The sequence below is a fragment of the Pteropus vampyrus genome, unplaced genomic scaffold, assembly GCF_000151845.1.
Source record: "Pteropus vampyrus isolate Shadow unplaced genomic scaffold, Pvam_2.0 Scaffold167, whole genome shotgun sequence".
NCBI lineage: Eukaryota > Metazoa > Chordata > Mammalia > Chiroptera > Pteropodidae > Pteropus > Pteropus vampyrus.
This window is the reverse complement of record NW_011888948.1, coordinates 5,086,662-5,111,826: the sequence shown is the minus strand read 5'-3', so window position 1 is coordinate 5,111,826 and position 25,165 is coordinate 5,086,662.

The following is a 25,165-nucleotide window of genomic DNA, read 5'->3' as shown; positions in this document are numbered from 1 at the left end:
GTACTAATACAGTAGCAGCAGCTTGTCATATATAAAAACGGCTCTTTAACAGCTGTCCTTGTACAGTGTTCCTCTGCCGAAGAGAATGGAAAGCCACAGTGTCTGCGTGTAGAGTCATTTTCATATGTGATGAGAAATCTTTCTGGTGAGAAGGTGCTTGTAATCTGTGTCCTCAGCAACTCAGTGCCATAAATGAACAGTAAATGTTCATTTGGAAATTGAAGGCTGTATCCAAAAGACCTTTCAGATGAGGCACTAACAAACTGGTAAAGACTTGAAGCTTGGATCCAAGTGTGCTTAATCAGGAAGTTTGATCACTCTGATGAATAATGCTTTAGACAATGGCTTTGAATTGAGCCACTTCCATACTACAAGCTTCTGATTTGATTTAGGCTCCAAACACATCCCATATGTCAAGTGATTAATGGATAATTTGAATTGCCTGCAGCATTGTTCTAACTGTTGACTTCACATGTGCAGTTTGTAAAGCAACCTTGGAATCTTCCAGCATCAACAAAGTGTGAAAGCAATTAGGGTAAACAGGAAGTTTTCATGTTGTAAATTCATATGAAGCTGTTTCAGGCTGCCATGTATCGGAAGGCAGCATATATGCTTAAAGACCTCAAAACATTGTGATAAACAATGTGAAATGGTGTTTCAATTCAGTAGTTCATATGTTTTCATGAGAATTTAGGAAAACTGTATCCTTTAGAGACAGTCTGCAGCTCATGTAAAGGAAATAGGTTTTTGAATACCTGTGTCCTGCAATTCAAAAGTCCAGTAAACGATTCGGTGCTAGTGTTGGTGTATGCTGTGAAGTCTAAGGTGGCATTCTAACAATATATAGGAAGTGATTACAGATATTGCTTGTAATTCATGTAATACATTTTTGATATGAGCAGCTCTTTGCCCCAGTGTTCTTGACTGGAATGAAATTCAAATCCAATCTAACATGAGTGTAGCTCTGTTTATGATGCAACCTGTTTTCAGTATCAAAGAGCTGGTTGGAAACACTCTTAGAGATCCATGTCCTTGAATTTACCATCTGCACAGACTGCATGATAAGGTACTAATACAGTGGCAGCTTGCTTCTTGTTTATAAAAGTGGCTCTTTAACAGCTGTCCTGTACAGTGTTCCTTGCAGAGGAGAACGGAAAGCCACAGCGTCTTGCGTATAGTCATTGTCGAATGCAATGAAAAATCTTTCTGGTTAGGAGGTGTTTGTAATCTGTGTCCTCAGCAACACCATTCCTTAAATGAATAGTAAAAATGTTGTAGAATGCATATGGACATTGAAGGCCATCTTCCAAAGACGTCTCAAATGAGGCACTGACACACTGGTGAAGTCCAATACATTGTGTCATGAATGTAGTTAAGTTGATGTCATGACTTTTTGACAGTACTAATCAAAGAGACTAGTTGCCAACACTCTTCAGAACAGTGGTCTTCACCTTCAAATCTCGTATTTGAACAAGCAAATAATAAAAGTTTGAGAACCTACTTTCATTTCTTAAAAGAGTATTTTAAACTCATGTTAGGGACAGTGTTCATTGACAAATGAAACAGAAACACAATTGTCTTTCGTGTAGTACCATATTTAAACATGGTTAGGAATATTTCTGTTTATAAAAATTGGCTGGCCAGCTGTGTCATCAATATCACATTTCCATAAATGAAGAGTCAATGTGTTTTAGAATGCATGTAAATATTAAAACTCAAAGATGTTTTAGATGAAGCACAAACACATTTGGTGAGCACCAAATCTGTGTTTTAATGAGTGCTTAATCAGAAAATGGAGATCATACTGACCAATAACCAGGAAGCAAAGCCATTGTCTTGAGCACAATATATTTGGCTGGCTTCCCTTTTGGAATGGTGCTCAAAACACACCCTGTTATACCAATGGATATGTATGTGACATGAATTGCTTTCAGTCATATTCTAAGAATCTACCCTCAAACTCTCTTTAGTTCAGTAGCCTTTTACTCTTCTAGTTCCTACAAGTGTGTAAAGTGCTTAGTGCAAACTAAGATTTCACATGTTTATATTTGTACCAAGTAGGATAATGCAAAATGGTTTTGCACAGAATGTATATGCTGAAGAGATCTAAAGCCCTTGCTGGCAAGTTAGGGGTACTGTGCTAAGATGATTGATGTGTCATTTGTATGTCATGAAAAAGATTCTTGCAAACTTTGTATCTCACAAGTTTTCTTCAAGAAATGGAAGTGAAAAACATTCCCTAAAGTATGAATTTGTGACCCAAATATGTAAAAGATGTGTTTCTTAAAATTAATTCCCTATGAATGGATACCCAACAAATTTGCTATGCATGCAGTTTCTCACTTCCTGGTCAAAAAATATTTCAACTAGTTACTAGCGTACTGTGATGACACTAAAGTGTATTCTGAACAGGATAACTCTGAGTATGACCATTCTTCTTACCCATAAAGTATGTAGTAAAGTTTTATTGAGCACACTATGTTTGTGATACTTTTCTTCTGAATGGAAATTAAACCTATTTTCTATTGCAGGTTACAAGATTATTCACAAGTCTTGCCATTAGTATTTTTTCAAAAAGCATTTGGATCACTCTTACAAACTATAGTATTTTATTCTCAAACTCTAGTATTGATTAAAAGCATTTCAAAAGAGGGTAGCTTTTCCTTGTAATTTATATTTAACAAACTGGATCCTTGCAAATGGTGTTCATCAGAGTGTTGTTTTGGTGAAGGGAACAGAAACTCATTCATCCATGTGTGTATATGTACAACATGCTCACTCTAATTCTAATTTACATTAAACCTTAAGCTCAAAGCTAGTTCTAATCCTCACCATACTCTCACTCAAAAGCTAACACTAATATTATTATTTTAAATTTAACTCTATTTTTTTACCAAGCCTCACACTAACTTGAGAGCTATTCCTATGTTAAACACAGATGCTATCCTGAAAGCTAACTCTAATCCTAATAGTAAGTGTAAACTCAACCCTAAAAATATATCTAACTTTTAAAACTAACTCAAATCTAAACCTGACTCAAAACTAATGTTAATTCTAACCTTAATTCTACATCTTTCTTGAACTCTAAACCTCACTTTAACTAAAATCCTAAACTGAAACATAACCCTCATCTTAAAGATAGCCTTTAACCTAAATCTAAATAGGATGCTAACCAGAACCCTTAGGAAAATGCAAACTATAAATTCAAATCTAAATATAACCTCACCCTAAACCACAATTTTGAATTCAATCTTAATCCTAACCCCAAATCAACCTGAAACCTAACCCCAACACTAGCCCTAATGCTAAACTTCAATTCATATTACACTTCAACCACACAGCTACCTATAACCCTATCCCTAACCCTAACCCTAAATTAAAACCTAAACCTAACACTAATCCCACTGCTAACACTATCCATAGTAGAAACCCAAAACCTAAACCTCGATCTAACTCTAACTCTAACCATCGCTTTAACCATATCATAAACTCAACCCTAACCCTAAGGCTAACACTATCCTAACCCAATTTCTTAGCCTACCTCAAAAGTAACCCTAACACTAACCCTAAACTTGCCTTTACCCCAACCCCAAGGCCCTAATTTAAACCCAAACCCTGCCTTCAAGTTCACCCTAAAGCTAACCCTAACCATAATTTGAATCATTAACTGAGCATAAACCTTTCCTTCACCCTAACTATAAAACTACCTCATAAGCTGAACCGAGCCCTTGTCCTAACCTTAAACTTCACCATAAACTTAGTTCTGATTCTAACCCAAAGTCTCATTAAACCCCTAACCTTAACAACAAAACTGTCTTTAACTGTATTCCTAATTTTAACCATAATCATAAATTCATTCCAACCTTAACTTACTCCCCAACCTAATTCTAATCTTACCTCAAAACCTAACCCTAACCCAAAACCTCACTCTGTTTTAAACACTAACTCATATTATAATTTTACACTAACCCTGATCTCTAAGCTTACTTCAACCTAACCTCCACACTAAGCTTCCCACACCCTAACCCTAAACCTAACAGTAACTCTAGTCCTTCCCTAATCCTAACCTTAATTTATAGAAAATATTAAACTCAAAACTACTTCTATAGTTAATTTTAAACTTAATTCTAGCACTACACCTAACCCTAACATTAACCCTAAATCTAACCCTTAACATAGCCCTTACCTTAAACTTAAGGAAACTCTATCCTATATTTAACCAAAAGCCTCACCTGACAAGTAATTCTCACCCTGAAACCAATCCCAAACCTGATTATAGATTCAACTTGGGTCTTACATGGACCCTATAGATGACCCTATCTCAAATCCAACTCGTAACTGAAAACTTGATCTAACCCGATCCTAAAACCTCAACCTAAAAATATACCACTTTCTTTACCCCTAACCCCAAACCTAATTTAAACCCAAATGCTAACTTCAAAGCTAACTTGAATCCATACTCTAAGTCTAAAGCTATCTCAAATCCTAACATTAACCTTAACCTGAAACTCTAGTCTTTACAGTAAATCTTGATCTCATTTAAATTAAACCTGAAGTTCAAAACAATGTGTAAACTTCTTATAAACTTAATACAAACTCTAGATATAACTTTAACTTTAAACCCAACACTAAACATAGCTTTTCCCTTAATTCTAAGAAAACTCTAATCTTATTTCAAACTCAAACCCTAAACTTAAAGCTAACGATAATCCTAACCTTAACAGAAACCCCAATTCTAAAGTTCTTCAAAACAGTACCCTTTCCCAAGCCGCATCCCTCTGCTAGCTCTTGCTTGATGCTAAACCTAACCAAACTCTAATTTAAACCCAAACCATAAACTCATAGCTACTTTAAACTCGAATGTTAATCCTAACCTTAATCATACAGTCATAGCATCCCCTAAGCCTAAATGTAACTCTAAACATAAATCTAAACTTGGACCTTACCTTATCCTAATTTAGACCCAACCCCTACCTCAAGGCTAACTCCAAACCTCACACTCACATTAACCCTATTGCTAAATTCAAACTTAATCCTAGCTTGAAGACCAAAGTTAACTTTAACCCTAACCTTAATCCTAACCATAACTCAAAACATAACCCTAAACCTCATGATAACCCAAATCTTAACCCTAAGGATAGCTCTTACTCCAATGCTGACCCTATCCCAATTTTAAATTAAATCCCTACCTCAAAGTTAAATTTGCCCTCATATTAACCCTAAACCTAACAGAAATCTCAACCCAACACAATTTAACTCTAAGTTAAAACTTTATTTAAAACCAAATCTTAAAGCTAAAGCTAAATCTAACTGTAACACTAACCATAACCCTACACAGAAACTCATATATAAACCTAAACCTATATCTAACCTTAACCCAAAACCTTACTTTAACTCAAACCTTAACTGAAGCCTCATCTCGATCTTAATTAAAGCCTAAACCTTGTCTCTTAAAGCTAATGCTGGCCTTAAATCTAATCTGAAAGTAAACCCTGACCCAACCCTAAAACTAATCATGAACCTAACCCTTACCTCAACCCCAAACCTAAGCTTAACCCAAATTTAAACCCAAGTGCTAAACTCAGAGCTAACTTTCACCATAACCCTTATTCTAAGTCTAATCCTAAACTCCATACTAAATCTACCATTAACCCCTATTCTAACTCAATAAAAATCTAACTCTATCCTTAAAACTAACCCTAAATCTAACTCTACCAAAGGAATTAACTCTAATTCTAGGGCCAATTGTACTTTTGAACCGAACCTTGACCTTTTAACCCTAACCCTAAATCTAAACCTAAACACAAGTAGTACTTTAATTCTAACCCTAAACCAAAACATAACCCTAACCTCAGCCCTCGTACTAACCCTAACTAACACTAACCCCAACTTAAAACTTAGCTCCAAACTCAAAGCTGACACCAACAGTAACTGTAAGGTTACTCCCAATCTAAACTCACCCTGAACCAGAACCTTAACTGTAATTCTAAACTTAAGTCTAAACCTGACCTTATCCCTATTCTTAAACCTAAACCTATACCTGGCCCATACACTAAGCTTAACTGGAAATCTCACCCTAATTATACCTTAAACCTACCCTCGAAGCTAACTCTAAACCTAACTTTAACCTTCAACTTAATCACAAACTCCACCCTAACTTTAACCCTAACTCAAAACCTAACTCTAAATCTCACCTTAAACAGAACCCTCATTTTAACCTAATCCTAAACCGAAACCTAATTTAAACCCAAATCCTAACTTTAAAGGTAAATCTAATTCTAATCCTAAACTTTACCTTACTTATAAACTCAACTCTAACACTCAATCTTAATGAGACTGTAAAGCTTAACCTAATTTTAACTCAAAACCGAATGCTAACCTTATCCAAACCCTAGATCTTATCCCAATTGTAAAAATAAAGGTAACAGTAATTTAAAACCAAATCATAATCTCAAAGCTAACTCAAACCCAGACTCTAGCCCTAATCCTCATAATACACAGAGTACTAACATTAGCCAACTCTAATGTTAACCCAAACCCTGTTTCATAACACTATCCCTAAACCTAACCCTACCCTTACAATTCAATCTTACTCTAATTCTAAAACCAGCTCTTAGTGAAAACCCAATCCTGACCTCAAAGCTAAATCTAAACCTAAACCCGAAAATAATTATAAACTCAAATCTTAACTGAACCTTAACCCTAAACCCAAACATGACCCTAAGCATAGCCTTCATGATAACCCTAAACCTGAACCTAACCCTAATGATAACCCTTTACCCAATACAGAACCCTAACCCTAGCTTAAATAACACCAACCTCAAAGTTATATCTAAGCCTTACTTTAATTGTAATCATGAACTCAATCCTAACACAAATTTTTAACTTAACATTGAACCTAACACTAACTTTAATCCCAACCCAAATAATTACCATAACTGTAAAACTAACACTAATTTTTGTTTTTACCAATTCCTATCCGTAACCCTAACCCTAATTCTAATCTAATCATAAGAGCTAACCATTAAGTGAATTTAACCCAAACCTTTAATCTAATCCTAACTATGAAAGCAACCCTAACTCCAACCCTAACTCAAAGGCAAATGCTAAATTTAACCTAACCCTAATCATAAATTGAACCCTCACCCTACAACTAACCCTAACTCTAAACTCCAAATTTAATCCTAACCTACTCCTCATGGCTAAAACTAACCCTAAAAGTGGCTTTTAGGGTACTCTAACCCTAACCATAAACCTAAGCCTAAGTTAGACACAAGCTCTTACCTCAAAGCAAACCTAACCCTAAATGGACACATGATCTAAATCTACCTCCTAAATGAACCATGAACATGACAGTAAAGCTAAACCTAACCCCCAAACCTAACCCAAAACCTAAACATAAATGTCACCCTTACCCTGACCCATATTCTAATCTTAATCATAAATTCGCACCTAAACCTATCTCTAAACCTCTCCCTAATGGAAAACCTAATCACTACTCTAAACCTAAATGAACCTTAACTGGAGACCTTAAACTGAAGCCTAACACTAATTTAAACCCAAAACCTAACATCAAAGGTAAATATAACCCTAACCCCGATCTAAAACCTAATCATAACCTCAGCCCATAACCGAGCCCTAACACTATTTTTAATTTATATTTAAGCGTAATCAAAATGCTCACTTTACCCTGATCCAAACCTAACCTTAACTCAAAACCTAACCTTAACAATAACCCTAATGCTAACCCTAAACCTATTTGAAACCTAAGCACTAACCTCAATTGTAACTCTAACCCCAAACACTAGCTTATTGCTAGCTCTTTTCCTAGCCCCAATACAAACTCTAATTTAAACACAAACCCTGCCTCAAAGCTATTTCAATTCTATCCCTCACCCCACACAGAATCATAAACTCTAACCTCAGCCTAAACCTAACCCTAACATTATACCTCATCTAGCATTTATCCTAGACCTAAACCTAATTCTAACCTTAAATTAAAGCCTAATCTGAAAGCGATCTATAACCATAACCACAAACTACCTGAACTCAAATGCCATCCCTAAACTAAACAATGTCCTAATACTAACACTAATTCTAACCCCAAGCCTTACCTTGAACCTCGCCCTCATACAAAATCTAACCTCAATTTAAACCCAAACCCTAACCTCAAAGCTAACTCTAATCATAACCCTAATCATAATCAAAACCTCAACCATAATTCTAAACAAAATCAAATGCTAACCCTAACCCTAACCCTAATTCTAACACTAATATGAAATCAAACCCTGAACCCAACACTAACACTAAACCATTTAACCTTAACCATAGTCCTCATCCAAGGCTAAGCCTAACCTTAACTCAGCCCTAATGAGAACCTTAATCCCTAACCTTATCTAACTATAACCCTAACTCTCATCATAAACTTAACTCTCGACCTATCCATAACCCTAATCCTGACACTCATTTTAAATCAAAACCTAAATTTATCCTTATACCTACCACCAACTCTAATCCTAGCTCTTTCCTTAACACCAAAGCTAAATTTACCCCAAATGTAAATCTAAAGCCTAACCTCAAAGCTAACTCAAACCTTAATTTTAACTCTAAATGTAAACTCAACCCTAACAGTAACCCTACCCTGAATTCTAACTCTACACCTAATACTAACTCAAATTGAACCCTAACCCAAAACCTAAACCTATGCTAATCCTAACCCAAACTCTGATCCTAAATTTAACAAAAACCTGGATCTAACCCTAATCGTCAACTAAACTTTAACCATAAACTGAACCATAACCATAGCACTTACCCTAATGGTAAATCTAGTAGAAAGTTAACACGAAACTACGAGCTAAGCCTAAACCTAACTTAAACCCTATCCTGATCGCATTAGCTATACCCTACCTTAAACCAAACTGTAAAACTCACCATCAATGTATCCCTTACCCTCATCCTAACATAACCCTAAAAATAACCTGAATCCAAATACTAATTCTAACTGAAAACTTAATGTAAACCTAACCCTAATGCTAAACCTCATCTGGAGTTTAGCCCTTACCTAATCCCTACCCCTAAACCAGAACCTAATTTAAACACAAACCTTAAACTCAATGCTAACCATAACACCAACCCTATTGAAACCTAATCATTACATCAACTAAACATCAACCCTTAACAAACCATAAACCTAACATTAACCCTACCCCTACCCCTAATGCAGGCCTAGCCCTTTACCATTACACCTAACAAAAAAATGATATTGAACACAAAACTGAAAGCTAACCTCAAAGCTGAACCTAATCCTATCCCTAATCATAAAATCAACATGAACACTAACCTTAACCATATATCTAAAACTAAACATAATCATAGCCCTTACGTTAACTTAAAACGATGCTAACTTTAACAGTAAACCAAAACCTAAGCCTAGACTTAAACCTTACTCAAATTCAAACATTAACCCTAATGCAAAACTGAAACCTAAACTTGGTTTACAAATACTACCCCTAAACCTAAGCCTCAAGGAAACAGAAAACTTAATCTGACATCTAATTCTAATCCTACCCTAAACATAACCATAATCATTAAATCAAAAATACACTGACACCTAAATAAACCCTAATCCACTTTACCCTAATCTTAATGAAAACACCAACACTAAACAACACCAAACTCTATGCTCAAAACTAACTATAAACCTAAATATGAGCCAAACCCAATTCATTACATGTTTTCTAAATAGTAAAAGTCTTTCGATTTTAAATGGTACACTCAAGTATCTTCCTATAAATTTTTAGCAAAAAATCTTTGAATTTAATCTGAAAGTAAATAAATGGGTGCCCAAGAATCCATGTACTTTTAAGAAAACAGCTTGAAAACAGGTCCAGAGAAAGAAAGAGTTCAGAGGAAGCTCTGGGAAGGCAGGGGCTATTTGACATGTATTCAGTCATTCTGAAAAGCTGAAGTGGCACAGATGAGTTGCCCAATCAAAGCTCTTATTAGGGTGGTTTAGGTAGCAATAAAACACAACTCTTGTGCATACTGGTGATGCAGACTAGGCAGTACTCTCATATCCTGAAGCACTCTTCTGTGTTCTCCCATCATCCTGGAGACTCATTTTTCCCCCTGACACTCCATTGCCTTTGCCTTCTACTCTAAGCCCATACCTCCACTCCCCTGCACATGGCAGCTCATGTCTTGGCTTTTCTCAAAATTGCAGGGCTGCATGGGACAGGGCAGAATCCTCAGGACAAGAGCTTCCCCACCTCAGTAGGATGAAGCCCTACCAGGAGGGGGCAATATCTGAGGAAAAAGATTGATCCAGTGCCCTGATGGCTGAGGAAGGGCCTTGCCTATGGCTTTTCTCAGATGTTCACTAAATAGTCAATGTTGAAACTTTCATTTTCTATAGGATACCCTCATACTTCTTTTTTGTTTTTTACTCTCTTGCCTAATGTAATAACCAATGTCTTGTGATTGTAAGAAATTGGGAGTCTGAGATGACATGTGTTCCATGTGAATGACCTTAGGACTCAGAATGTGTCAAGAGTGGGCAGCACATCTAGTGAGCACCCATCGCCATACGACTGATCCCCTTTGCCCTGTTTGCCCTGCTCCGCTTCCCCACATACAATTGATAAAAAGTTGGCACCAGGATTCACTTGTGCGGATTTTTGTCCTCAACTACACAACATTTGGTATTGTTTTGGTTGGATTCCTGATGATTTCTGGGGAGAAATCCCAAGAGAATTTGAGACAGAGGCAAAGACATCTACAGGGCAGAAATTAATATCCAAAATATGCAACCAGTTCTTTTCCTGTAGCAACTTATTTTAGGCCAAGACCAAGGAAACAGATCACACCTCAGACTCCTTGAGATTGTTCATTTTCTACAATGAGTTAAACTCATTGTAATCTACTACATTATGGAGAAAGAATCCCCAACATTCATTCATTTCAATCTTTCTTTATCCCCAAACCAGAAAATATCACCCTTTAACTTTTTGGGCTTTAAAGGTGCAAGTGGACTTATCGCAAATAGCAGAACATGTCCTTTTTTAGCATATCTTGTTTCCAAGTCAGAGGATGAACACAATGTGTTCTCGTGAAACGGTGATGTACACATCATGTCAGTCACACTAAATGGACTTTCAGATGAGTTCCTTATTCTTTGGTAGCTACCTCTGTGTATGGATAGTAATGGCTTCCTTTTTCTGATTCTAGGAATTGGCTTTTGTTTGTTGGGATTCTCTGCAACTAGGTCTCCCTAGTATGGGAGAGAAATTATAAGGCCCCTGTCCTTTTTGGTCTGACATAGTTCATTTACCTTGGTGGGGTCAGGGACTGGGTGAAAGTGGCCTCATAGAGACTGCTACAACAACCCTTCTACCACCCATAACAGGCCAACAGGGATGAAGAAACTGAGTCTCAGAGAAGACCTAGAACAAGAGCTGGCCAGGTCCTGGCCACTTTGCAAATAACTAGGCCTGAAAATTGCCAAGATTGGAAAGGTCTAAAAATCACAGCCCAGCCCCTTTCTGGAGAATCAGCACCTGGCCAGGAACCAGGGTACCAGTGATGCAGCTGACCATGTGGGCTTCCAGTCTCACTGCTGCCCTGACTGTCCAGTTCTCCTATATTCATGCTTTAGGTCTGAGACTGTTGGCCAACCAAGCACAGACCAAAGTCCACCCTTTCTGCCCATCCCCTTCCCCTGGAAATTTCCCTCTCTTGGGCTCTGTCCTTAGCTTCCCTGCAGCAAACTAGATCACACCCATCCTGGGGCACACCGTACCCCCAGATAGAAGCTCTTGGAAGGTAGGAATAGCTTGAGGACAGGTGTGGCTTGAAATGGATTCAGTCCCTCCAGACTTCTTGAGTGGTACAGGTGAGTTGCCCAATCAAAGCTCCTTTGAGGGAGGTCTAGGTCTCAATCACATATAGCTATTGTCCATGCTCTTGATGCTGGCCAGGGAGTGGGCTCTCCCTTCCCCCAGCCCACCACTGTGTCTTCTCATCGCCCTGGAGCTCCATTTTTCCCCTTGACACCCCCATTGCTTTTCCTTCTATTCTAAGTCCCCATCTCTACTTCCCTGTCTCTTCAATCTCCTACTGCCCCCAAATAGCCCATTGCCCTCCTCCTTCAGAGTTCCTTTCACCCTTGCAATGGGTTCTGCCTCCAGCCCCTCAATCACTCTGCCACCTTCTTCACCTCCCAATTGGCACCTATTCTGCACACCCCACTCAACTTAGCCCCTTGTAGCCCATTCTCCCATCGCCTATTTTCACTCAAGGTATTCAGTTCCATAGCAGAATTCCCGGCTCAGGCCAAGTGCCCCTGCTTTTGGAACTTTGGTTGCTGTCAAGACAACTGCTCAGTGAGATTGGAGCAGGGCGCTGATGGCCAAGATGTGGTGACACAAAAGCCTGCCTGAAATGCTTTACTTAGGGTGATTGTTCCCTGAAGTATGGCCTGTAGCTCAGGAAATGCAGACATTAGGTCCCTCCTTAGACCAGTTGCCATGCATATTTGCTTTCTTCCTGAAGCAGGGACAGCCAGGAGGCTGATAAGACTGAACAAGGTTCAGGTCTGCAGGGCACTGATGGCCAAGACATGGTGACACAAAAGCCTGCCTGAAATGCTTCACTTAGGGTATCTAAGTGTCGTGTTACACGAGGACAGATATGGCCCCTCAAAAGATCCTTGATTGGGCAATCCAACTGTGCCAGTCAAAGGACACGGAAGGGCTTAATCTGCACCACCTTATCCCTGTTTCCCCAAATCTCCTCTCTAGGCCTTCCACATCTCCTAGGTCTGCCACTTTTAGTTGGCAAAAGAGGCAAACTAGGACAGAGCCTGTGAGAGTGACATATTTAAGGGGGAAGAAAACAGGTTAAAAGAATAGCTGGTGGCTACTTCTTGGTCAACCAGCAGACATGGAGCTGAAGCAGGAATATCAATGAGACCCAGACAGTCAAGGCTGTGGGGACATTGGACCCAACGTGGTCAGCTACCCCACAGGCCACAGAGTCTGGACATGGACTAATTCTCCAAGAGAGGACAGGACAGTGAGCCCTATGCTTCCTAAATCCTGAACATTTCCAAACCTGGCCCCAAGGAAGATGGACAGAACCAGGCCAGCTATTGTCCTGGGCATTCTGTGAGACTTTCTTTCTTTACCATTGATGGCATGGATCATGGAAGGGTCATGAGAACAGCCTGGACTGGGACATGGGACCAGGGCTCCATTCAAGAGCCAATGTGGGATCTGTGTGTCCTGTACTTGGAAAGACTTCTCAAGATTCCCACATCCAGCTGGGACTCCATCCCTAGCAGATTCCTCCTGCAGGCCCCACTCATGTGTCTCATCATCTCCTCCTCAGCCTCAGCCCAGGCCAGAACAGATGTCTAAGGCATTCACATGCCAGTGGCCACAATGCTCCTGGAGACACCATGAGAAACCTTGCTCAGGAAGCCTGTTCTGGCTTCTGCCAAAGGGCTAGTTATAAGCCACCAGCCTTCTGGGAGCCCAGCCTCATTGGCCACACATTGACCTCTTTTACCACCCAAGTCGTGGCCTCATCTGCATTCTCTCAATTTACCCAAAAGCCATGAGCTTCTCCCTCCTGCCCTCTGGCTGATGCCTTTAGTCCGCAGAGGGTCAGTCACCAGACAGAACTGGCAATTGAGAGCTGCATTCAGCCAGAAACTCCAACCTCTGCCACTTCCTACCTGGAAAACTCACCTCATTCTTCTGTCCCACTGGCCCTCTCAATCAGTTCCCCACCCCACCGAGGTAAAGGAAACATGTCAGACCGCAAGGGGCAGGGTCCTTATGATTTCACCTCCATGTGCTCTTGGAACAGAGAGAGCAAGATCCCCAGAAGCAAAACGAACAACAGCAAATTCAGAGGCTCAGACAACACATTGCTGGTGACTGGGACATAAGGGAAGTAGGAGGGGTCGACATGTGATAAGAGCATCAGCTCTAGGGTGGTGGTTAAAACCCAAGTAGCAGGTGTGAGCACGCTGTGGAGTATCCAGGTGTCAGATTAGGAGGGAGCGCACCTGAAATTTTTCTCAGGCCATTCAGCAGTATATCTCTGGCAGGTTGCACTTGGTCAAAAATACACACAGCAGCTGGGTTGGGTCTGTCCAACCCGAGTCTGATGTCCTGGTTTCTACAGATTCCTAGACTTACTGAAATGTTTATTGGCTGGGATTCTTTTGAATCCATTCACAGAGATGACCAGCAAAAACCTTTGAATCATCTCAGAGTCACCTGTGAAATGACTGGAAGGTCGGGTGTACCCACTGGTTCATGAGAATGTGTCAAACACGTAAATCCTCTGAGGGGAAAACCAGATGCACTCATAAAGGACATGTTCCATTTTGCCTGATAAGTCAGCTTCTTGAGAGCCCGAAGAGTGAGAGTGTGATCCATTCTGGATCGGCTAGAAAGAAATGTGGAGATGACAAGAAGGCTGTGAACTGGGATCCATTCTCTATTGCTTAATCTAGTTCAAGGAGTCACATTTGGTAAAAAAGAAAAAAAAGAAAAAAAAAAAGAATGGGCTTGTCGAGTACAAATGGGATTGGGGTGCATACTGTCTCCTTGGCCTCAGGCTAAAATGGGGCTCCGTGGGACGTGGGCATGCCCCAACTTTTGGATAGCAATTTCTGCCCTGTCGAGGTGTTCGCCTTTGTCTGAAACTCGATTGGGATTTCTCCCAGAAACACTCTGGAACCTAAACAGAACCACAGAGGATGCTGGGATTCTGATGCCGAACGCCCTGACAAATGGATCACTCTGCAAGGTCTTTTCAACATTAGGGGAGGAGGAAGCTGGGGAAGGGTGAAAGGGGCCAAGGGGAGCCATTGTATGGTGATGAGGGTCACAGAGATTTCCTGCCCACTGCTTCCTTGTCTCAAATCCTAAGCCCGGCCACCTGGAATGGATGTCATTGGACACCCATTCTCCCACCAGCACCAGAAATTCATTAATCTGTTAGGCAGGAGGTGAAAAATGTACCATGAAGTAATCTTGGAGCAAACAGGAGGTTCTCAAACTACTCTTAAGAGAACCATCTGACAGAAGCCACAGCCAGTCTCCCTCCTCAGCCAGCAGGGCCCTGAAGCAAGCTTTGGCCTCAGGTTGACAAGGCCTCCATGGGCCCTAGAGGCTAGGCGGCGCTTTCCCTTCTCTGGAGGACTGGAAGCTCTTCTCCTGAGGTGGATTCAGCCCTGTCCAGAGCAGGCCAGAAGGCAGGGGAACCAACAGGGCAGACGGGGCAGGCTTGATACCCACTGCTGGCCATGGGGATGCAGCACACGAAGCTTCAACTTCATGACTTTGGGCCAGGGTAGGGGAAGCGGTCCATTAGGGCAGATTCTTTTGATTCAATTGCTTTCATGTGTATTTTTATTTTTGCCTCTTTATATATTTATTTTTTAATTTAAATTTTTCTTGGTGACATTGGTTAATGAAATCCACTAAGTTTCAGGTGTACAATTTAACAGTAAGGCATATATATATTGAGTTGTGTGTTCTTCTCCCATAGTAAGATTTCTCTCTGTCACCACATATTTGACCCCTTTTACCTATCTACAACCCTCCTCTCCCCTCCCTCTTACCCTTTGGTAACCTCTAGTCTATTGTCCATGTCCCTGAGTCTCTGTTTGTCTTGTTCATTTGTTGCTTTCAGGTTTATAGCCCACATATAAGTGACATGATGTGTTTTTCAACTTTTTCTGTTTGGCTTATTTCACTAAGAATGACTATCTCGAGGTCCACCCATGTTGTTGTAAATGGCAGTATTTCATCTCTTCTTATGGCGGAGTAATATTCCATTGTATATATGTACCACAGCTTCTTTCCAATCATCTATTGTAGGACACTTCGGTTGCTTCCATGTCCTGGCCACTGTGCATTATACTGCTATGAATATCGGTGTGCAAATATCTTTACGGATATGAGTTTTCAAGTCTTTGAGGTAAATAGAGGGATTGCTGGATCATACAGTAGATCAATTCTTAGTTTTCTGAGGAACCTCCATACTGTTTCCCACAGTGGCTGTACCAATTTGCAGTCCCACCAGAAATGTATGGTGGTCTCGTTTTGTCCACATCCTCTCTAACATTTGTTATTACTTCTTCTGTTGATGACAACTAATCTAACAGGTGTGAGATGGTATCTCATTGTGGTTTTGATTTGCATTTCCCTAATAGCTAGCAATCATTAGCATCTTTTCATATGTTTGTTGGCCATTTGTATGTCTTCTTGGGACAAGTGTCAGATTGTCTGCCCATTTTTTTGATTGGATTAGTTTTTTGTTGTTGTTGTTATTGAGTTGTATGAGTTATTTGTGTATTTGGGATATTAGTTCCTTATCATAGGTGTTGCTTGCAAATATCTTCTCCCATTCAGATGGTTGTCTCTTTACCTTGTTGATGTTTTCTTTAATTGTGCAGAAGCTTTTTAGTTTGATGTAGCCCCATTCATTTATTGTATCTTTTACTCCCCTTGACTTCGAGGTCAAATTCACAAAATCCTATTTAAGTTCAAGGTCCATCAGTTTAGTTCCTATGTTTTCTTCTAGACACTTTATTGTATCAGGTCTTATATTCAAGTTTTTAATCCATTTTGAGATAATTTTGCTGTGTGGTGATAGACAACAGTGTAGTTTCATTCTTTTGCAGGTGGCTTTCCAGTTTTCCCAGTACCATTTATTGAAGAGACTTTCCTTTGTCCATTGTATGTTTTTTGCATTTTTTGTTGAAATTTATTTGCCTATATAAACATGAGTTTATTTCTGGACTCTCAATTCTGTTCCATAGGTCTGTGTGTTTTTCTTTCAATACCATGCCTTTTTGATTGTTGTCACTTTGTAGTATAATTTGAAGTCAGGCAAAGTGATGCCTCCAGCCTTGTTCTTTTATCTCAGGATAGCTTTGACGATTTGGGGTCTTTTGTGCTTCCATATAAATCTGATGATTTTTTAGTCTATTTCTTTAAAAAATGCTGATGGGATTTTGATGGGGATTGCATTAAATCTGCATAATACTTTAGATAATAAGGTCATTTTAACTATGTTGATTCTTCCAATCCAAGAACATGGAATATCTTTCCATTTCTTGATGTCTTCTTTGGTTTCTTTTAATAGGGTCTCATAATTTTCATTATATAGGTACATCACATGTTTCATTAGATTTATTCCTAGATATTTTATTCTTTTTGTTGCAATTGCAAAAGGAATTATTTTTTCCACTTCTATTTCTGACACTTCATTATTAGAGTATAGGAATGCTATGGGTTTTTGAACATTGATTTTGTGTCCAGAGACTTTACTGTATTTGCTTATTGTTTCTAGTAGTGTTCTTGTGGAGTCTTTAGGGTTTTCTATGTAGAAAATCATGTCATCTGCAAATAGTGACAGTTTGACTTTTTTCCTATTTGGATGCCTTTTATCTCTTTCTCTTGTCTGATTCACTCGCTAGGAACTCCAATTATATTGAATAACAGTGGCGATAGTGGACAACTTTGCCTTGTTCCTGATCTTAGATGGGGAAGGTTTTTAGTTTTTCACCATTCAGTATAATGTTGGCTGAGGGCTTGTCATATATGACCTTTATTATGTTAAGGTACTTCCATACTGATTTTGTTAAGTGTTTTGATCATAAATGAATGCTGAATCTTGTCGAAGGCTTTACCTGCATCTATTGATATGATCATATGATTCTTATTTTTTAATTTGTTTATGTGATGTACCACATTAATCAATTTGTATATGTTGAACAATCCTTGTGCCCCTGGGATGAAGCTCGCTTGATCGTGGTGTATAATCTTTTAATATGTTACTGTATTTGGTTCACTAGTATCTTATTTAGAATTTTTGAATCTGTGTTCATGAGAGATATTGGTCTGTAGTTTTCTTTTTTGTGTGTTATCTTTACCAGGTTTTGGTATCAAAGTATTATTAGCCTCATAAAATGTATTGGAAAGTATTGCCACCTCTTTGATTTTTTGGAAGAGTTTGAGGAGAATAGGTATGAAATCTTCTTTGCATGTTTGGTAGAATTCATTGGTGAAGCCATCTGGCCCTGGACTTTTCCTTTTTGGTAGGTTTTTGATGATTGTTTCAATTTCCATACTGCTGATCGGTCTATTTAGATTTTCCAGTTCTTAATTCAGTCTAAGAAGGTTGTATCTTTCTAAGTACTTGGCTATTTCTTCTAGGTTATTAAATTTGGTGTTATATACTTCTTCAACATATTCTTGCATGATCCTTTGTATTTCTGCAGCATCTGTCTTAATTTCTCCTCTTTCATCCTTGATTTTGATTATGTGTGTCCTCTTTATTCTTTAGTGAGTTTAGCCAGGGGTTTGTCAATTTTATTAACCTTCTGAAAGGTTAATAATAGGTTGCATCTATTTTTTCTATTGTTTTTGTTTTCAATTTCATTTAATTCTGCTCTAATTTTGATTATTTCTTTCCTTCTGCTGACTTTAGACCTCATTTGTTCTTTCTTTTCTAGTTTTTAAGATGAAGCATGAGTTGTTTATTTGGACTCATTCTTGTTTTTTGAGACTGGCATTTAATAATATGAACTTTCCTCTGATTACCGCTTTTTCCATGTCCCAAAAGTTTTGGTATGTTTTACTATCATTATCATTCATGTCTATGTATCTCTTAATCTCTCATTTTATTTCTTCCCCGATCCAGTCATTCCTCAGTAATATGTTGTTTAATCTTCATGTATTTGTGATTCTTCCTGCTTTCTTTTTACAGTTGATCCCCAGCTTCAAAGCATTATGATCAGAGAATATGGTTGGTATGATTTCAACCCTCTTATATTTGTTGAGGCCATCCATGTAACCCAGTATGTGGTCAATCCTTGAGAATGTTTCATGTGCACTAGAGAAGAATGTATAAGCAGCTGTTATAGGATGAAATGTTGTGCAAACGTCAATTATGGCCAGTTGGTCTAATGTGTCACTTAAGGTTGTTAATTCCTTATTAATTTTGTGTTTGGATGGTCTGTCCATATCCAACCGTGGTATATTTAGGTCCCGTACTATGATAGTGTTTTGGTCTGTTTCTCTCTTTAGTTCTGTTAGTAATCGCTTTGTATATTTTGGGGCTTCCTAATTGGGAGCATAGATATTAATAAGTGTTATGTCTTCTTGGTTCATGATTCTGTTTATCATTATGAAATGTCCCTCAGGATCATTCTTTACCTTTTTTATTTTGAAGTCTATTTCATCTGATATTAGTACCGCTACTCCCACTTTTCTCTGAATGTGATTTGCTTGAAATATCATTTTCCGCCCTTTCACTTTGAGTCTATATTGTCTGTGGAGGCAGCATATTGTTGGGTTTTATTTTTTGATGCAATCTGCAACTCTGCGCCTTTTTATTGGTGAGTTTAGTTCTTTTACATTTAAGGTGATTACGAGGTTTTCCTATAGCTATTTTAAGTTTTGCTTTCTGATAGCTCAGTGTTTCCATTGCTTCTTTGTCCTTGTGTGTCTTTTTTTTTTTTTTTTTAATTTTGGTTGGATCTTTGAACCCTCCCCTTTCCTGTTGTTGTTGTCTCAATTTGTCCCTATGTATGCTGAACGTTCATTACTATCTTGCTATAGCAAATTTTAAGGTTATAATGCCCTGTTCATAGTAAGGGTTGCACTCCTCTGCTTCTATCTGCCTGCCAGTCACTTTACTCATAGTTCTGTATTATTTTTTTGTCATTTTGTTTTAGGTGAGCTGGCCCCTTTTAGTATTTCCTGTAATGTAGGTCTAGTAGTAGAAAATTCTCTCAAATTTTGTAAGTCTGGAAAGGTCTTTATTTCTCTTTCATACCTAAAGGAGGGCTTTGCTGGATTCTTTATTCTTGGCTGATACTTTCTTTCATTTAATACTTTGAATATTTGATTCCACTTCTTTCTGGCTTGTAAAGTTTGTGCTGAGAAGTCCGATGATAATCTAATGGGTTTTCTTTTATAGGTTACCATCTTCTTTTCCCTGGCTGTCCTGAAAATTCTGTCTTGTCATCGGTTTTTGATAAGTTTAATGCAACGTGTCTTGGTGAAGGCCTTTTTGGGTTGAGATAATTGGGTGTTCTGTTGACTTCTTGAATTCCAAGCTCCAGTTCATTCCTTAGATTTAGGAAATTCTCGTCAACTATTTGTCTGAAAAGGCTTTCTGATCCTTGCTCTTTTCCTTCCCTTCGAGAATGGCCATTACACTTATGCTTCCTCTCCTGACGGTATCACTAGTTCTTGTATTTCTCTTTCATTCTTTGGTTTTTCATTCTTTGGTTTCTCTCTTCTTCCTTCTTATTTATTTCTAAATTTCTGTCTTCGCTATCACTGATCCTTTCCTCCATTTGATCAACTCTATTTTCCAAGCTTGCTATTTCATTTTTCATCTCTTGCAGTGTGTTCTTCATCTCCAGAAGTTCTATTTGGTTCTTTTGAGGGTCTCAATCTTCTTGCCAAAGAACTCATTCTGCTCATCTAGTTGTTTTTTTCAATTCCTGAAATCGTTGATATGAATTGTTTTGGATCACATTGAGTTTTTTTCAGAAGTACCATCCTGAATTCCCTGTCATTTAAGTCACATATTTCTATGTATTTAAGCTTCTTTTCTGGACATCTTTCTCTTTCTTTCTGAGCTGTCTTGTCACCTTGGTTGTTCATGATGTTTAATGGACTATTTCTCTGCTGGGGCATTAATGAAAGTGTATTCTGCTTTTTTCCCCCAGAAAAAAATTTGTTATATAAAGGTCTGTCTTTAGCCTGTTGCAAAGAAGGCATATCTCTTTTGGTTTCCTTTAGGTAGCTTCTAAGCCTCTTGGATCTCTGCTTTATATAATGTCTTAAAAATGCCTTTTTTTTCGTATAGATATTCAATTATGTTTGCTACACTCAGTCTCAGTCCCTGTCAGAGTTAGCACCAGTTTCAGTAGCATTTGCTCAGATTCCACTAGGGCTCCATCTTGGTGTTTGGTCTTGGATGATATGGGAGGAGGGGCCATCTGCGTTGAGGGATGGGTTTGTGGCTAAGCCTCGCATTTTGGTACCACAGCTAGTAATAATCAACTGTTGTTTCTCTGCCAACCCCATGTTTATGTTGTCCTCATTTCTCTGCTTTCCTCTCTTATCCCTGGGCACTGTTACTGGCCACCTGGAGCTCACAGCTCCTCCAGGCAGGGTTGTTCAGAGAACCCTCCACACCTTCTCCCCTCCCCATCTTTCTGCAGGGACCTCCAGCTGTGAGAGGCAGCTTCTTTGTTTGTACCAGCCTACTACCTGATTACCAGGGTTCTAACTTGTGGTAGCTCTTATGTGCAGATCCCACACTCAGACATGCTGGTGTGCAGTTTGGGTAATTTTGTTGAGTTTTAGATGTTCAGCTCATTGTTTCAAGGGGAGAGACCTGGCGATGTCTCTCACTCTGCCAAGTTTCTGATGTCACTCATTTTCTTTTTTTTTTTAAATTTCTATCCTAGATTAGGCAGAGACTATTTTCCAAGTGATATTAGTTTTGGATGCATGATATACTGAAACCATTGACACACTTTCCAAAAGGTTTGCCACCCAGAGTGTAGTAATCATCTCTCACCCAGCCAACTATCAAAATATAAGTGAAAGGATCCCCTCTCCTACTTCACTTGTCCCTCAAACCCATGCCAGTGAAATATTGACATGACACATGTAGGAAAAAAGAGATGAAACATGAACATGCTCATCCAGACATTGACCCACGCAAAAGACACTTGATTCACACTTGCAGATTTGCAAGCATACTTAAGCAAACACACAATACCGTACATCCGGAGAAACATGGGAAACTACATCCCAACCCCCTTTAAAATGTTCACATAGATAAACAAGGAGAGACACTCATGAATAGACACATGCCTAGATGGCCATATCCACATCTCACCACATCAGCAGAAAGCACACCAGGGGCAGCGAAAACACAGAGACATGAAACCTCTGACTCAGAGTCCAAGACACTTAGGGACATGGCACAAGTCCACAATTTCAGCACCAAGACAGGCCAATTAGGCAGGCCATAGCTGACTGTGAGTGAAAAAGGCACATCGAGAACCTCAAAGTCAAGCAGGCATCAAATCCAGGCCCTTGAGCCGCATTAGGAATTGGCCTTCACCTGTAAAATTGACAGAAACCTGAAGTAAAGGGGAAATTAACAAGTCGAAAAATCACAAGAAATGGAATGGAACAAGGTGTGAAGGTGGAAACTGAGAGTAGAAACAAAAGGAATGAGGAGTCAGGGAAAAGAACAGGGCTTTAGGGAGATAGATGGACACAGCAAAAGCCTGGGGGAGGGGAGTCAACAACATGGGCAGCATCAACAGCATGAAAAAAGCTGTGAAGGCATCATGGGGCTCCCACCTGTTGGCAACAGGAGTCTCTACTTCTGATGAAGATTCTGCTCTTAAACTGAGCAGGCCAGCAAGCAGGAGCAGTTTGTGCCGTCGGCACATAGCACACGATTCTCCAACTGAAGGATCTGGGGCAGTGGTGTGGGCATCGGTCCATTCAGGCAGATTTCCTGGATTAAATTCTTGGTCTGTTTGAAATGGAGATCCTGGATTGAAGCATGAATGGAATCCAAGTTTCTCTAAGTTTCAGGTCCACGACGTCATGATCAGACACTCACATACCTCCTGATAAGTTTCCAGCAGAGTCCAGCCGTATTCTGCCACCCAGCACTCTCACAATAGGACTGAGAAGATTCCCCTCCCTTTGGACACCCTTCCTTCAGACCGGGCCTAGCCCAACATTTACAGGCCTCTCTGGGGAAAAATATATGAAATACTCACACAGTCATCTGGACAATAACACACATAAAAGAACGCTTTTTGCTCACATGCTGATTTGCACTCACACTTTAGCATAGACGCCAAGTGCCCACATCATTAGACACCTGAAAACGTACCCAGACACTCAAGACATTGTCACACAGGTATACACACGCAGACGTTCGTGCATTTCCACCTGCCTGGATATCCACATGCCCACATCTCTCTCTCACACAGACACATAGACACACAAACACACTCGCACACAAACACACAGAGTGGTACCTAACATACCCACCATGGGGCTTATTTGAAATCTGTTCCCCTGATATTTAAGGATGTGGCACAGCTATACAAGTCCCACAGCAGGAAGATCCAAGGAGGCATGCCTTGGCTGTCCCTGTTTGACCCAGACACAGAAAGATACCCAAAGTCACTCCAGCATCTCAGCCAGGCCTTTGAGGACATGTAGTTTCTCAGTTTGGGGCTGCTGCAGGCCTGGGCCTTCCACACTCTCCTTAGCCCTCTGGCATGCCTTGCTAAAGGACAAAAGGGAGTGTGCCTGGTGGCACGGCTTGGGCATGGATATGTGTGTGGTCTCACTTTCTGAGCCACTTGCCAGGCTGAATGAGATATCACCAAACTCCATGTCTCCAGAATCCTGTCCCTGGCTGCCCCACCCTGGTTGGGCAGTGGGCCTGAAGGCAGGCCTGCTCCCAGGAGCTGGGTACTTTCTTGTGTTCCACCGCCCCTCTGGGGGTGAGAGGGGCAAGAGAGACTAGGGCGTGGATGGGGGATGGGGAAAATCTGCCCAATTTGGGATGCAAAATGGGTGGGGTGAGGAATTTAGGTGTTGTTGTCGGGAGGATTAAGACAGGAGAATGGGTGAGTGAAGGAATATAAAATTGCCTGCAAGAGTTAAAAAAACCTGAAAGAAAAGGGATATGGCCTGCTGGAAAATTCACGAGTTGGAATGGGATGGGGTGTGAAGGTGGAAGCTGAGAGTAGAAGGCAAATGGGAGGAGGGGGTCAGGGAAAAGAATAGGGCTTGAAGATGTTGGTTAAATACAGCAAAAGGCTGGGGGAGGGGAGAGTCCACGCTGGGCCATCATCAAGCGCATGCACAACAGCTGTGATTTATTGAGAGCTAATCCTTTCTCCTAGGAGCATTAATTGGGCCACTCATCTGAGCCAGTCCAGGGGCCCAGAGAGGCTGAATTGATGTCAACTGGCCTCTGCTCACCCAGAGCTGCCCTCTGGTCTTTCTCCTGTCCTGGGCCTGGCCACTTCAAGATTGCAGAAGAGTCAAACGAAGACAGGGCCATGGAGAAAGAAAAAGCTCCAGAGGGGAAGGCGCTTGGATGAAAGGGTGGCTCCTGGTCCCTTGTTTGTCAGCCCAGAGACTTGGAGCAAAAGCATGAATATTGGTGAACCAGACAGTCAGGGCAGGAGGGAACTGGAATCCAAATGGCTGGCTACCCCACAGTTCCCCCAGTGCCTGGCCAGGTGGCGATTGCCCAGGTAGGGACAAGGCAGTGACTCTCAGACCCTCCAATGCCAGGACATTTGCCGGCCTGGCCCCCAGGTTGATAGAGAGCACCTGGCCAGCTCTTGGTCTGTGCCTTCCTTGAGACTCGGTTTCTTCATCCCTGCTGGCATTGATGGCGGGAAGCCGGTGATAAGTGCCATGACAGCGCTGTGAGCAGTGGGCTGAATTCAACAGCCAAAGCTGCATTTGTGTGTCCTGAACTCCAATTGAGTGCTCAGTCTGCCTGCCTACAGCTGAGTGTAGGTAGGTGCTGTGGCCCCCCACTACTGAGTAACACCACCTCTTCCCCAGCCTCAGCCCAGGCCAGACTGGATGAACAGGGTGTACACTCTCCACTGGCCCCAATGTTCCTAGAGTTTGCATGAGAGCCAAGGCTCAGGACTTCTGCCTTGCCTCCTGCCAGAGGGCCGACCGTTAGCCACCGGTCTACTGGGAGGCCAGCCTCACCTGCCTTGCATCGAACTCTTTCTCCATTCAAGTCATGTCTGCATCTGCAATCTGTCTGCCCAAATGCCACTGGCTGACTCCTTCTGCCCAGTGGCTTGTGCAGCCATCAGTCCTTAATCCGAAAACAGGTGGTCACCGAACAGCCCTGGGAATTTCGGGGCTGCATTTTCCTGGGGCTCCAGCCTCTTCCACTCACCGGATGAACACTTCATATAAACATGCTGTGACCCATGCTGTGACTCTTTTGATCAGTTCCCCAGCCTGCTAAGCGGGGTGAAAGAGGTTACTGAATGAACAGGGCCTTTCTGATTTTACTCCCATGTGGACCTGGGACA